General features: G+C 44.5%; 1 pseudogene; it reads left to right on the plus strand.

Moving 5' to 3' along the window:
- Positions 1–1,825: 1,825 nt before the first annotated feature.
- On the plus strand, positions 1,826–12,943 carry LOC119937592 (annotated as a pseudogene).
- Positions 12,944–16,677: the final 3,734 nt, after the last annotated feature.

A 16,677-nucleotide genomic window follows, 5' to 3' on the forward strand; every position in this document is an offset into this window, starting at 1 on the left:
TTAAGAGTTTACTATGTGCCAAGCACTTTACTAAATGCTGGGGTAGTTACAAGTTAATCAGGTTGGACACAGTCCCTGTCCCACATGGGGCTCACACTCTTAACTAGATGAGAGAACTGAGGCACAGAGAAGGTCACACAGCAGACAAGTGGCGCAGCTGGGATTAAAAGCCAGGTTCTTCTAACTACCAGGCCTGGGTTCTACCCACTAAGCCACAATGAAGTGGTTTCAGCCCAAGGTCTCCCATCTACCTCTCCATGAAATGGAGGTTTTTCCCGGCCCAAGGAGACTCCAGGGAGTTTCCTGCTTCCAGTCTAGACACTTGGATGCCAACAGATTCCAGTGCAACTTGCAGGGTGGGGAGGATAAAGTTTACCTCTGTAGGCCCACATTTGGGCTGCAAAAGCTTCCTATTTAGATTGTGAGCCTTATGTGGGACAAGGATGGTGTCTAATCTAAAGCTTGACATGTAACAAGCACTCAACAAATACCATAAAAAAAACCAGTGACACAACAACGATAAAAAACTGAGTCAGTCCAGACTGACACCCACTGTTCCTGAATTATTAGAACAAAAACTCCTCAGCTCTCTGTCTTTCACCTCCGTCTTGTCTGTGTTCCTCCTGGGAGGACACTCAGCTCTAATCCCCCACCACACTGCCTCTCCAAGAGGATCCTTTTCTGACAGTGGCCTTGTGGCCCCTGGAGCACAGTTTTTTTAAAATGGTATTTGTTTAGTGCTTACCATGTGTTGAGCACTGTTCTAAGTGCTGGGGTAGATACATTTAGTCATGTTGGACACAGCCCCTATCCCGCATGAGGCTCACAGCCTAATTAAGAGGGAGATCAGGTTTTGAATCCCCATTTTATAGTTGAGGAAACTGAGGCATACAGTAGTGAAGTTACTTGCTCGAGGTCACGCAGTAAGCAATTGGCTTACTTATTGACTGTAAGCTCATTGTGGGCTGGAAAAGTGTCTACCACCTCTGAGATATTCTACCCTCCCAAGTGCTTAGTATAGCGCTATGCACATAGTAAGGGCTCAGTCAATATGACTGACTGACTGATTGGTCTTCAAAAGCTGCAAACCCTTCTTTCCCTTTTCTTTTTTAATGGTATTTGTTAAGCGTTTACTATGTGTCAGTCACTGTTCTAAGCGCTGCTCTCCCTAGTCCCAAAGAGGCTCTGGGCCAGGTGGCTGGCTTCTTCAGTATCTAGATGGCCTCCCCTTGACAGCCTGAAAGCCTTCTCATCATTGCTGAGGACTGTAATCTTGTTGTGGGCAGGGAATGTGTATCTTAATTGTTGTATTGTATTCTCTCCAGTGCTTAGTAGAGTGCTGTGCACACAGAAAGCACTCAATAAATATGATTTAATGAATGAATGTCCTGGCATCATTTAAATTTTTTTTGACATTCACCATTGGGTGACACTGGGTTATTACCCCTATCTCACTCTGTCTGCAAGTGACAGTTTACCTCATTTACATGTCATCTGCCCTGCATTTTTTTTAATGGTATTTGTTAAGTGCATAATGTATGCCAAGCACAGTACTAAGTGCTGGGATAGATACCAGCTAATCAGGTTGGATCAGGACTGTGTCCCACATGGGACTCACAATCTTAATCCCCATTTTACAGATGGGATAACTGAAGTACAGAGATGTGAGGTGGCTTTGCTCGAGGTCACACAGCAGACAAATGGCGGAGCTGGCATTAGAAGGCTCCCAGGCCTTTGCTCTATCCATTAAGCCACACTGCTTCCCTGCTTCTTCCCTGCCCCTTTGGGGAGCACCAAGTTTGCCTACAGAGGTTCTCACTCCAGCATGGACACGAATCCTCATTCATTGGACTTCCAATTCAAACTTTCAGCAGCAGCTCCAGACAATCCTACAGCCATGGAGTACAGAGCCGCTGATGAAGAGACAGCAGTTATCTGCTTTCGCCTCCGCAGGTAAGAAGAACCAAGGGCAGAGGCAGTGGAGCAGTGTGGCCGAATAGAAAGAACATCAGACTGGGACCCAAGAAACCTGGATTCTAATCCTGGCTCCTCTACTTAGTAGTTTGTAAATTTGGGCAAGTCGCGGGGCCAGGTTCCTCACCAGTATAACTGGGGATAAGATATTATTATGGCATTTGTTAACAGTTATTGTATGTTAAACACTGTACTAAGCACCAGGGTAGGTACAAGTTAACCCAGTTGGATTAATTTTGGGCTCATAGTCTAAGAAAGAGGGAGTAGGATTTAATCCCCATTTTACAGCTGAGGAAACTGAAGCAAAGATAAATTAATTGACTTGACCAAGGTCACCCAGCAGCAGTTGAAACGGCTAGGATTAGAACCCAGGTACTCTGACTCCCAGCCCCGTGCTCTTTCCATTAGGCCCTACTGCTACCCATAAAGTAGCAGAGCAGATGATCTCTATCTTACAATTTTAACTTGTATTTACCCCACTGTTTAGAACAGTGCTTGGTATGTGATAAGCACTTAAAATGTGTCACTATTACATAAAAGGCATTTGGCTTTCTGCTCCAAAGTCACTGTGAGGTCCCTCAATCTATATATCTTCTTGAATTGGTCCTTCACTCTTTCTCCCTCTCTAATAATAATTGTAGCATTTGTTAAGTGCTTACTATGTGTCAGGCACTATACTAAACACTGAAGTGGATACAAGTAAGTCAGGTTGGACACAGTCCCTGTCCTATGTAGGGCTCACCATCTCAATACCCATTTGACAGATGAGGTACCTGAGGCCCAGAGAAGTGAAGTGACTTCCCCAAGGTCACACAGCAGATGAGTGGCAGAGCCGGGATTAGAACCCATGACCTTCTGATTCCTGGGCCCGGGCTTTCTCCATTATGCCATTCTTTCTCTCTCTCTTTTTCTCCACCTACCGAGAAAGATGTGTGTGATCCTTTGGTTCCCAAAGTTGTCCACAACGTGGGAGAAGGAACACAGTGGAGGGAAAGAAAAGGAGGGTAGAATGAGGAACTCAGGAAAGGGTTAAGAAAGGAGTGACTATTCTTACTCCCACCTCAAGGCCTTCTTGCTGTTGGCTCTCCCAGGTGCAGAACTAGAGAGGGGAGGGGAACACAGGGCTGGGAGAAGTCAGGGCCGTTTGGCAAAGCAGGCAGGGATAAATGCCAGGAACCTCCGTCTTCTGTTGCTTAGGTTCTAGGAGACCAGCCACTCAAGTCAATCAGCCAGTCATATTTATTGAGCGCTCACCGTGTGTACAGCACCATACTAAGAGCTTGGGAGAGTACAATACAATAATAAACAGACACATTCCCTGCCCATGACAAGCTTCGCTGAACTTCTCTGCGCCTCACTTTCCTCATCTGAAAAAGGGGGATTCAATGCCTGTTCTCTCTCCCACTTAGACTGTGAGCCCCATGTGGGACAGGAACTGTGTCTGATCTAACTTGTATCCATCCCAGAGCTTAGAGCAGTGCTCGACACATAGTAAGCACTTAATACAGTAGTAGTAATAATAATAGTAATAATGATCACAATAATAACGATCATTTGAGGGTTCACTGTACTCCCAGAATTCTAAACAGACTGACACTTTTAGACTTTCTAGCTGAGGGAATCTTCATCCTTATCCCCGGATCTCTTCTACACAGGTCGTCTCTCAGCAACATCTTCGTGGCCCTAGTCTTCCTCACTAGCTTGAAGCTGCTCATCTTCCTGAGTTTGGTCGGGGCGGCCATCTGGGTGAAGAGATTGCAGAGGAGGCAGAGGGCAGCTCATGTTTTTCATCCCAACGTTCACCCACAGGGCCCTAGTTTCCGGACGCTGGATGAGCAGAGCCTGTGTCTTCTGACACCTTCCAAGACACTTCCAAGGAGGGTGGGGAGGGCTGAGACAGGATCACCCAAACTGGGCATCTCTCCAGACATTCTCCACAGGACAGCGTGGGAAGCGGCAAGCAGCAGGGACCCTGGTCACCTAGTACTAACCTCTGCCTGAGCCTGGGAATATATCAACAATGTTCTTTGGAAGGCAAAAGTGAAGTTACTCGTTAAAGCGCACAATGGCTGATAGAGTCAGAATAAACCCTTACACCAAGTGGCCTCTTACCGCTGAGTTGTATAAGCTTTTTTTGCTGTCATCCTTCAACCACCTAAAATTGGTTTCTATCACTTCCCCTCTAACTGGATTTTTTTTTATATCCCATACAATTCCTTCTGGTATTTTTTAAATCCTCAGTTCTGAATGTTTAGGAATTTTAAGAACAGAGGGGAGATTCAGGTATTAAGGAAGTAAGAGTGAAGCATTTAATGGGATGAAAGCGCAGCTTCTAAACATTGAAACAAGAATAGATGATGCTCTAGATGCAAGGCAATCTTTTCTTCCCTTGCCTAAATTTCCTCCCAGAGTTAAACCAGTCTCTGAGTTGGTGAAATCGAGAAGTGCTCTGACCCTTTACTATTTCCCCTATTCTTAATTTAATTATCAGTTTCCCATTGTAGACCAAGCTCCTCAAGGGCAGGAACCATGTCTACAAACTCTATTGTTTTGTACTTTCCTGAAGCACTTAGTACAGTGTACTGCACACAGTAAGCACTCAGTAAATACCATTTATTGATGCAGAAGAAAAAGTAAACAACATCAGACACTGTAGACATTAAGCATGACAATATAGGACAACCTTTTGGTGCACACAATAGTCAGGATTGTGGGTCCCACAAACATTGATAGTTGAACAACCCAGTCGAATTGTGACTTCAAAGATGAATGACAACCATGCAGGTGAGGACAGTGTCTAGGTCAGACTAGCCGTGTGATCTTGGGCAAGTCACTTTCCTTCTCTATGCCTCAGTTTTCCTTTTCTCTAAAGAGGTGATTCAATGTCCGTTCTCTTATTTAGACTGTGAGCCCCAGATGAGACAGGCACTGTGTTCAAACTGATTATCTTGTGTCTAGCCCTGCACTTATTATAGTGCTTGGCAGGGAAGTAAGTGCTTAACAAATACCATCATAGAGGTTGTGGGTTCTAATCCCGGCTCTGCCACTTGTCTTTTATGTGACCTTGGGGAGGCTACATAACTTTTTGGTGCTCAGTTACCTCATCTGTAAAATGGGGATTAAAACTGGGGAGCCCCTCTTGGGACAAACCTGATTACCTTGTGTCTACCCCGGCACTTAGATCAGTGTAACATAGTAAGCGCTTAACAAATACCATAATTATTATTATTATTATTATTATTATTTGGAGCTCCATACTAAAGACAATCTTCACTTGTGTTTACCAGGAATAGAAAAATATTTCAAGAAGACACTGAATGAAGGCAGTCCACGAAGCCAAACTGGGCTTATGCCCAACACATGGGAAGCAGACTGGCTTAGTAGATAGAGCCTGGGCCTCAGAGTGAGAAGGAGCTCATTTCTAATCCTGGCTCTGCCACTTGTCTGCTGTGTGACCTTGGGCAAGTCACTTCACTTCTCTGTGTCTCAGTTCCCTCATCTGTAAAATTGGGACTCAGACTGTGAACTCTTCGTGGGACAAGGACTATGTCCAACCTTTATTAACTCATATCTATCCCAGTGCTTAGTACAGTGCCTGGCACATAGTAAGCGCTCAACAAATACCATTAAAAAAAGTGAAGCATGACTCTCAACACACACACACACACATCCAAATTCTCCTGAATGTCTGGGTATTATCGGGATGAATGAGCAATACTTTTCAATTTAGGGAAGGAGCGACCCTGTGAGAGGCAGTAAAGACCAGAATTGGATTTTGCTCTGTAGAAACCCGGAGTGAGCCCTGAGGATTCGATTGTTAGACGATCAGGCAAAATCCAGCAAAATTCCACCCAAGTTTTCAATCTGTTATGTGCAGTCTGCCTCTCCCCCAGATTCTTTGTCATTTTCACTGGAAAAAGGAAGTGAGATTGTTTAAAAGGAATCCAATATGAGAGAAATAAAATTTTAAAAATAAATAAAAAAGAAGTGAAAGAACTGGAGAGGAGATTTTGGGCTGAGTTCCTGGATTGAGAAGGGTGGAAAATGAACCAAGAAGACAGGCAGAAGATAATGCTCCTGACTTGTGTTTTGCTTTTCCTCTGCATTCCAGGTGAGTAGATTTGAGGCTTCAGTCTAAGGGAATCTGATCTAGTGAGAAGAAGGGGAGAGAAGGGATGGCGGGGAGGGGGTCAAAGCGGTGATATGTGAGAAAAGAGCGGGTGATAAATCAAACGATCAATAAATTGGATTGATTCATTACCGACTAGTCCTGTCCCTGTTTTGTTTTTTTTAATGGTATTTGTTAAACACTTACTATGTGCCAGGTTGGGAAAGATACAAGCTAATCAGCTTGCATACGGTTTGGATATAGTGCTCACAGTCTTAATTGCAGCATGGCCTAGTGACAAGAGCCCAGGCTTGGGAGTCAGAGGTCATGGGTGCTAATCCCCGCCCTGTCACTTGTCTGCTTTGTGACCTTGGGCAAGTCACTTAACTTCTCTGTGCCTCAGTTACCTCATCTGTCAAATGGGGATTGAGACTGTGAGCCCCACGTGGGACAACCTGATTACCTTGTATCTACCTCAGCGCTTAGAACAGACATTGGCACATAGTAAGCACTTAAAAATACCACAATTATAATTAATAATCCCCCTCTAGACTGTAAACTAGTTACAGGCAGGAACATATCTACCAAAACTGTTGTAGTGTAGTCTCCTAAGCTCTTAGTTCAGTGCTCTGACACAGTAAAAGCTCAGGAAATATGATTGATTGATTGTTGAATCCTCATTTTATAGATAAGGTAACTGAGGTGCAGAGAGGTTGTGTCTTATCCTGGATCACACAGCAGAAAAGTGGCAAAGCCAGGATTAGAACCCTGTTCTACTCCTGTTGTCAGCAAGACTTGAAAGCTCTGTGATTTTGCTGCTTACAAAAAAGAGCTTGGAAAGTTTGGAGGTGGGATTGGACAATTGCAAAGGTTGTCATTGCCATTGAAAAAGTGGCCAGAATTGAGGAGGATGGGAGTGTGGAAAAGCATCAGCTGAGTCTGCCTTTTAGAACCATAGTTTCTGAGGGTTTCTAAGCAAATAGGTTTCACACTTCCTGTTTCCCAAGTATCCACAACACTGTTCCTTTGCTTAAATGGTTCAGGCCCAAATTCTAACTGAGACCAAAGTGCCCATGGTCTGAAAGTGTAATGAGAATGGGGAAGCTAGCAAAGTGTCTCAAGGCCCCTTTTTGCCAAGACACTTGGAAGACTTCCCTCAAACTTCTAAGAGTGACATTTGTGGTTCCTTTCAATCAATCGGTGGTATTCATTTAGTGCTTACTCTGTGCAGAGCACTGAACTAAGCTCATTAGAGATTACAATATAACACTATAACAGATACATTCCCTGCTGACAATAAACTTTCATTCCTTTTGCTTACGTGGTTCTGGTCCAAATTCTGATCGAGAGCAAAGCGCTCTTGACCTGAAAGTGAGATGAGGATGGGGAGGTTAGCAAGGTATCTCAAGTCCACTTTATGTCATGAGATTTTGTGGCTTTCCTACACCCTCCATTGGTGATACTTATGGATCCTTTCAATCAATCAGTGCTATTTATTGAGTAATTACTGGGTGCAGAGAGCATTGTACTAAGCGCTTGGGAGAGTAAAATGCAACAGAGTTGATGGACACATTCCCTGCCCACAGTAACCTTATGGTCTCGAGAGGGCTTTGAGATCTCCGGCGACCGCCTGGGACAAGGAATATCTATTCTAATGATTGACATCCCCCCAGGAAACTGGTTCCTAATGATCGACATCCCCCCCAGGAAACTAGTTCCTCACCTATGGCAGAGCAAGATGGAGTCAAAGAGTTGTGTTTTTCAGGCTGTTTCCTTCTGAGTGGCCCCAAGGAGCTGAGGGGCATCGTGGGAGAATCCCTGCATGTGCAGTGCCCGTATGAGGAGGAACACAGGATGTGTGGGAAATATTGGTGCAGAAGGGGCTACTGGTTAACCTGTTCCAAGATTGTGGAGACCAGAGGATCAGGAGAAGAGGTGACTGTGGGCCGGATGTCCATCAGAGACGATCCCCAAGACCTTGCCTTCTTTGTGACCATGAAGCAACTCGTTGAAGATGACTCTGGTTCTTATGCTTGTGGGATCAATACCACCCGGAAGGATCCCAAGTTCTGGATTATGGTGTTGGTTTCCAAAGGTGAGCGTTCTCTGCTCCAGGCCTCAGGCGTCAATCAATTATCCCATGGTATTTATTGAGCACTTACTGTGTGCTGAGCCCTGTACTAAGCGCTTGGAAGAGTACAGTGGAAGAGTTGGTAGACACGGTCCCTGTCCACAATGAGCTTACAGTCTAGAGTGGGAGACAGACATTAATACAGACTTTAAGCTCCTTGAGGGCAGGGGATGTGTCCACCAACTCTATTACATTGTACTCTCCCAAGCACTTAGTACAGGGCTCTACACGTGTTACTCAGTGAATTGATAATGATAAGCACTGATAAATACGACTGAGAAACATCATGATCTAGTGGTTAGAGCGCGGGCCTGGGATCAAAAGGACTTGGGTTCTAATCCCAGCTCTGCCCCTTGTCTTCCATGTGACCTTGGGTAAATCATCTAACTTCTCTGTGTCTCAGCTACCTCATTTGTAGAATGAGGATTAAGATGGGAGCCCCATGTGGGGCAAGGACTGTGTCCAACCTCCTAAATTTGTATCTACCCTAGCGCTTAGTACAGTGCCTGGCACATAGCCATAGCTTAACAAAGACCATAAAATTTTAAAAATAGATTGATAGATTAATTGATTTCCCTCATCCTATACTGGTGGATTCTGGATGCAAACAGATGCAACCTTTCCAATGTCTCAGTCTCTCCAGAAAAATGCCCACTCTACCCTACCCTGGGCCATTTTGTAGAAAATATTTCATGCAAGCAGGATGTGGAAAACAACCCTTAACCAGCCTTACTACATTTTGGTTTCAGTCTCCATTTTGCATTAATCTACCTTGTTTTCCTAATCATGTTTCAGCTGCACCCTTCCCCTGTCTTCAATTTCAACCACTACTCTGCCCTCAATTAAGAAAACTGGAGCCCAACTTAATTGGATTCAGTTGTTGGTGTGAAGGAACACAGTTCTTACCGTGGACTATAAATAGCTATCTCTCCCAGCAACTCAGTGATGAGGTTGAGTCTGCTTTTAGGGTCTCAGATTCTGTCTGTCCTCACCCATTCAGGTCTGTATTAAATATCGTGTTATAAAAAAGTCCTTATGCCATATTGCTGTGACTTGATTTTTTGGGGGTACTGACAAGGTTTACCTTCTGGAACTTGCCTTTCTTCTCCCAAACTTTTAACAATAATAATTATGGTAGTTGCTAAATGTTTACTGTGTGCCAGGCATTGAGCTAAGCACTGGGGTTAGCCCTGCTTGATGTGGGGTTCACAGTCTTAATCCCCATTTTACAGATGAGGTAACTGAGGCACAAAGAAGTAAAGTGATGTGCCCAAGGTCACCCAACAGACAAGTGGTGGAGTTGGGATTAGAACTCAGGACTTTTTGATTCCTAGGCCTATGCTCTATCCATTATGCCCTGCTGCTTCTATTTACACTGATTTCTACAGGTCATAAGTTTCATAATATTAGTTACTACTAGTATTATATTTGTTAAGAATTTATTATCCATTAGGCACTGTACTAAGCACTGGGGTGGATGCAAGATATTCAAGTTTGACATAGTCCCTGCCCCACATAAGGCTCTCACTCAAGAGGGAGTAGTATTTGATGAGGAAACCAAGGCCTGTGGAAGTGAAGTGACTTGCCCAAGATCACAGAGCAGACAAATGGAAGAGATGGGATTAGAACCCAGATTCTCTGATTCCCGGGTCTGGGCTATTTTCTCTGGACCATGTTGCTTCCCTTAAAGCCAATGGTCAGGAGTATCTGCTTGGTGCAGAGAGGGAGGGGCAACTATTGAATCTGTACCCTTTGAGAAACAACATAGCCTAGTGGCTACAGCACAGGCAGGAGACAGAAGGCCGGGGGTTCTAATCCCAACTCCCCGATTAATCTGCTGTGTGATTTTGGGCAAGTCACTTCTCCGAGCCTCAGCGGTCTCATTTGTAAAATGGGGATTAAGACTGTGAATCATGGGTCAGGGACCATGTCCACCTGAATTTGCTTACATTTATTCCAGTGTTTAGTACAGTGCCTGGCACATAGTAATTAACAAATACATAATTATTAATTATTATTGAGAGCTTGATGTTTACCTCAGCCCCCCAGCATGTACACATAGAGCTTTACTTGTTCATATTCATTCTTGTTCCCCCTTCTAGAATACATGCTCCCTGTGACCAGGGGACATCTCTCTATCAACTCTGCTGCCTTGTAGTCTTCTAAGAGCTTAGTACAGTGCTCTGCACAAAGCAAGCATTCAATGTCTTCTCCGCTCCTTGCTCAGGCCTAATTGGAGAGATACACTCTGCCTGACACTCTAACCAGGGTGATGGATGAAATACTTGCAAGGCTCCAAATGCTCTATGGCTTTGCCTTTTTCCTAATTATTTTTAGAATTTAAGCTGTTCATGAATAACTCTCTCATATCCCCAGCTCTCCCTGCTACCAGAGGTCTCTGCTAGCTGACACATCCATTTTCTGAAATTTTGTCTGGCACATAGTAAGTGCTTAACAAATACCATAATTATTAATAGTAGTACTATAATCATAATTACTAATAATGGCATTTAAGAGTTCAAGATGAACCATATGCTGAGATGGTTCATAAGATGCATTCATTCAGTCATATTTATTGAGTGCCTACTGTGTGCGGAGCACTGCACTAAGCTCTCGGGAAAGTACAATGCAATAATAAACAGTGACATTCCCTGCCCACAACCTGATTACAGACTAGAGGAGCTTAAATAGTAAACCCTGTCCCTGTTCCACACAGAGCTCACAGTTTAAGAGGGTAGGAAAAAAGTATTCTGTGTCTGAATGTGATTTCAGCATCAGCCACAAATGTCATCCAGTCTCCTGCAGCTCCAAAAGGTACCACAGGAGCCCCTGATTCACCTCTGAGGACAAGCAGCATGAAGACACCTGTGCCCACTCCTCTCTCCAGGTAAGGAGAAGAATTGTCAGCATTAGCTCCCTGTGTCTCTTTCTTTCATCATTCAATCGCATTTATTGAGTGCTTCTTATGTGCAGAACACTGTACTAAGCATTTGGGAGAGTGCAATACTACAATGAACACTCGTCTCAAGCCTGCAATAAGTTTACAGTCTCCCCATCACAGCCACTAAAGATGGAACACATCCTCCGTACTGCCTTTTTATAATGGTATTTGTTAAATGCTTACTAGGTGCCAGGTACTGTAGTAAGTGCTGAGAAAAAATTTTTGGGTTTTTTTTTAAGAGCTTACTATGTGCCAGTCACTGTTCTAAGTGCTGGTGTAGATTTAGGCTAATCACACGGGGCTCAGTCTTAATCCCCATTTGACAGTTGAGGTAATTGAGGCACGAATACATAAAGTGACTTTCCCCAGGTCCAACAGCAGACAAGTGGCAGAACTGGGATTAGATCCCAGGTCCTTCTAATTCCCAGGCCCATGCTCTATCCAATAGGCTGTGCTGCTTCCTTTTCGTGTTTGGAAGAATTAGGGAGATTTGAGAGATCTCGTCCATGTCCTGCCTCTGTCCTGGAATTCCCTCCCCCTTTACGTCCATAAATTATCACTTTTCCCACCTTCAAAGCTTTATTAAAAGCCCATCTCCTCCAAGAGGCCTTCCCTGACTAAGCCCTCATTTCCTCTTCTCCCACTCCATTCTGCATTGCCCTTGCACTTGGATTTGTACCCCCCCCCCCACCCCGACCCCCAATGCTTAGAACAGTGCTCCAGGACTTAGAACAGTGCTTGATACAAAGTAAACATGTAACAAATACCATTATTATTATTATCATTTATTCACCTCATCTTTAGCACCACAGCACTGATGTAGGTATCCATAATTCATTTATATTAATGGCTGTCTCCCCTCTAGACTGTAAGCTCCCTTTGGGAGGGAATGTGTCTTATTACTCCATTATTCTGCATTCTCCCAAGTGCTTGGTACAGTGCTCTGACACCAGTAAACTGGCAATGGGCAATTGAGCTGATCATCCTCTGTCTGCTGTGTCAGCAGAGGAGGAGAAACCTCAGCTGTGCGACCTTGGGCAAGTTAATTCACTTCTCAATGCCTCAGTTCCCTCATCTGTAAAATGAGGATTGAGACTGTGAGTCCCATGTGGGACAGGGACTATGTCAACCCAGTTTGCTTATATCCACATAGTAAGTGCATAACAAATGCCATATTATTATTATCATTATTAAGAGGGAGAGCAGATGGTATGCGGAAAGGAGATCCACATAAGCTTAGAAGATTTTACAGTATTTTCTCAGCCACGACCTGTTCTATTATTAGGGAGCAGAGTGGAGGCAGATGGAGGCTTGGAGAGGAGGGTTGAGTCGAGTAGACTGACATGGTCTCTGTCCCGGAATGTTGCAGAAAGAAGGAGGATGGAGCACAAAAAGAGTTGGGAGATCTAGAGCTCATCTCTAGATTGCAAGCTCATTGTGGGCAGGGAATGTCTGGTTTGGGGTTTTTTTGTTGTTGTACTCCCCCAAGGACTTAATACAGTACTCCACACACAGCAAGAGCTCAATAAACATGATTGAATGAATAAATGAATGTGTCTCGGGCAGCTCACTCTGCTATCATCTGATCTCTGCACAGATCCTTCCTTGGAAACATTCACTTCCAGATTCTGGTCTTCCTGAAGGTGCCCGTCTTCCTGAGCCTGGTGTGTGCCGTGGTCTGGGTGAACAGACCATGGAGGATGCTGAGGAAAGGAGGTGTCTGCAGTCACCTGTGACTTCCCATTGCCTTCAGCTTCCTGTCACACCCAAAAGAAGGAAGAACTGCAGACTGTAAGCTCAATAAAGGGAGGAGGCGGGGAACATGTTCGCCAAATCTGTTGTATTATACTCTCCCAAGCACTTAGTATGGAGCTCTGCATATAGTAAGTGCTCAATAAATGCCATTTATTGATTGATTGAGCTGTAATCTCGCATCTGATCTCTGTCCTCTCCTGTTCACCATGAAGCACTTTGAGAAAAGCCCTTTGAGAAGCAATGTGGACTACGGAAAGACCACGGGCCTGGGAGTCAGAGGATGTGGGTTCTAATCCCCTCTCTGCCACATGTCCGCTGTGTGACATTGGGCAAGTCTTTTCACTTCTCTGGGCCTCAATTACCTCTTCTATAAAACGGGGATTAAGATTGTGATTCTCATGGGGGACAGGGACTATGTCCAACTTGATTACCTTGCATCTACCCTAGCATTTAGAACAATACTTGGCACATAGTGCTTAAAAATACCACCGTTATTATTATTGTTATTATTATTATCATTGTTTTGTTACCTGAGTGGAAGGGACTGTCGGAGCCTCTCCAGCAGGGTCAGCATTGCTTCCCAGGACAAACAGAAAAAGGGCAGGGGTAAGACTATCCCAGAACACAAACTTCTGCTCAGCTCCTCTTGGTCCCCACATGAGGAAACCACCACAGGCCTGTAAGAAGAGGCAGTGTGTTCTAATGGAAATAACACAAGTCTGGAAGGCAGGAGACTTGGGTTCCAATCAATAACTGATATTTATTGAGCACTTACTATGTGCAGAGCACTTCACTAAGTGCTTGGGAAATTACAATGCAGCAGAGCGAGCAGACACGTTCTCTGCCCAGGCTGAGCTCAAAATCTAGAAAGAATAAATTGGGAGAGGAATGCCCAGAGATTCAGAAAAATCAACCTCAACCAGTTGTGCCATCTGGTGAAGAATAGGTGATGTACCCTGGGAGTTGGGGAAACAAAATTGTTCTCTTGAGCTTCCAAGATGTGAGTCTTTCACGGAGATAGTTATTAATTTACTGGAAATGAAATCAAATGTCACCAGGACCTGGTTTCTAGTCCTGGTTCTTCCACTTGTCTGCCATCTGGTCTTGGGCAACTCACTTCACTTCTCTTTGCCTCGGGGACCTCATCTATAAAATTAAGACTAAAATTGTTATTAATTAAAATGAAGATTGTGAGTCCCATGTGGGACACGAACTGTGTACTACCTGATGACTTTATAACTACTCCTGCATTTAGAACAGTGCCTGCACATAGTAAGAGCTTAACAAATACCATTTAAAAAAAACATTGTTTTTTGCTGGTTTACTGCAGTTTACCCTTCCCCAGTTTCTTTTTTTTTTTTCAGAGCAGAATTACCAAGTGATGTGGGAAGGTTAAATACACCAAAGTGAGAAGATGTTTGATCTCTCTAGAAGGAAGAGACAAGGAAAACATTGATGGCTTCCTTCTGGCTTTCCCTGCTGAGTGGGGCTGGAGATGTGAAATTAGAGGAACTGAGGATGGTGATAGAATGGTAAAGTAGTGGGTGGGTGAAGGGAAGCAGTAGGGAATCAGTGAGAAAATGTTTCCAGGAGGTCAGCATGGAGTCGGAGGGGCTGTGTTTGAACCTCCGCTCTTGATATTCTCTCTGATGGAGCCTGGCATCTCTCCATCCATCCATCCTGTCTTTGAGGGCACCAATGATTGGGAATGACAGGCAGTGATGCCAAGGGAGTGATGGTCTGGAAAGAGGGAGAAAGAGGAAGAGAGGGGATCGTGATTTTGAGATAGAAATGTGAGCTCAATCAATCAGTAATATTTACTGAGCTCTTACTGTGTGCTTAGCACACTGTACTAGGCATTTGGGAAAGTACCAACAATTCAGAGTTGGTACATGCAATTCTGACTTCAAGGAACTTACAATCTAATGGAAGGCTTAAAGTCTAATAGGGATCATACAGTGAGGTTCTAGAAAGTCAACAGGAAAACATGTCTAAAAGATAGTATAAGCACAGGGCTGCATGAGACTGTCAAGCTGAGTTGGCCCCACACAGAGATTAGGGTAGGGAAGGAACCAGAATGATGATGATGATCATATTTAAGTGCTTACTATGTGTCAAGTACTGTTCTAAGTGCTGGGGTAGATATGAGCTAATCAGGTTGGGCACCTTCCCTGTCCCACACAGGGGGCTCAGTCTTAATCCCCATTTTACAGATGAGGTAACTGAGGTCCAGAGAAGTTAAGTGACTTGCCCAAGGTCACACAGCAGACAAGCGGCAGAGCTGGGATTAGAACCCAGGTCTTTCTGACTTGCAGGTCTGTGCTCCACCAGCTAAGCCATGCTGCTTCTTAAAGTCTAGCCAGCAGATCCTTAACTAGTTCCATTCTGGGCACCAACTTTCCACTCCATATCACTATATTGAATCATAATATAATAATAATAATAATGGTATTTGTTAAGCACTTACTATGTGTCAAGCACTGTTCTAAGCACTGGGGTAGATACAAGGTAAACAGGTTGTTCCATGTGGGGCTCACATGCTTAATCTGCATTTTACAGATGAGTGAACTGAGGCACAGAGAAGTTAAGTGACTTGCCCAAAGTCACACAGCTAAGAGGTGGAGCTGAGATTAAAACCGACGATCTCTGACTCCCAAGCCCATACTCTTTCCACTAAGCCACGGTACTTCTCTATCATATGCACCTGCTTCCTTTTCAGTCCCATGCCAGGAAGTGGAAATTGGAGGGATCTGATTCTTTTCTTCCCCAATTTGCCTCAGCGTGTCCTAGTGAATGAGTTGAATCCCAAGACACCTTTCCGTCTCCATAAAACTCTGTGAGTCAAATGGACTGGTAGCTGACAGTCTTAGCAAAACTCTTCCTCTTCTGCTAGCTGGTTGATTTAGGGGGTGGAGTGAGGAGGAAGCTACTGTGAACACACTCCCTCTGAAAATAATACTAATTATGGTATTTGTTCAACTCTGGGCTGACCACCATACTAAGCACTAGGGTAGAGAAAAGGTAAGTTTGCTGTGAGCAGGGAATCTGTTTATTGTTTTATTGTACTCCCCAAAGAGTGCAGTACAGTGCTTTACATACAGTAAACTCTCAATAAATATGAATGAAAGGTAGATTGGACACAGTCCTTGTCCCACAAGGGGCTCACAGGCTAAGTGGGAAGAAGAACAGGGATTCAACTCCCATTTTATAGGTGAGGAATCTGAGGCGTAAATAAGTGACTTCTCCAGGGCCACACAGCCAGAAAGCGTTGGAGCTGGAATTAGAATCTAAGTCATCTGATCTTAGGTCTGGACTTTTTCGCACAAGGCCCACTGCTTCCTATCCTGGGGCCTCCATCTGGCTGGCTCCACCCACGAGCTCTTTCTCTCAGGATGCCCTAGAATCTCTGCCCCCCCTCCCATCCCATGGTCAGTGTCCAGTGCACTTCTTTCCTTCCTCCTTCAAGGCCCTGAAACCACAGCTACTTACCAGATAATCAGATTCCCAGAAACTCAGAGGCTGGACACAAGGAGGAAGGTCAATCCAGGAAATGCTGGAGTAGTGTGAGAGGCGTAGAGGGTTGGGAGGTGGTCACACATTTCACTAAGCCCCCCTTCCTGCTCCCTCCCTCTCCTATCTCCTCTCTGTACTGTCCTCCAGGGTCCTTGACACCCCCAGACAGAGAGTCTGGAAAGGGAAACAGAACTGGATAAAGGAGTGGGTTTGAGGAGGGGCAGAAGAAGATGGCAAAGATCAATTTGGGGGCAT

This window comes from Tachyglossus aculeatus, chromosome 15, assembly GCF_015852505.1.
Source record: "Tachyglossus aculeatus isolate mTacAcu1 chromosome 15, mTacAcu1.pri, whole genome shotgun sequence".
Classification (NCBI taxonomy): Eukaryota; Metazoa; Chordata; class Mammalia; order Monotremata; family Tachyglossidae; genus Tachyglossus; species Tachyglossus aculeatus.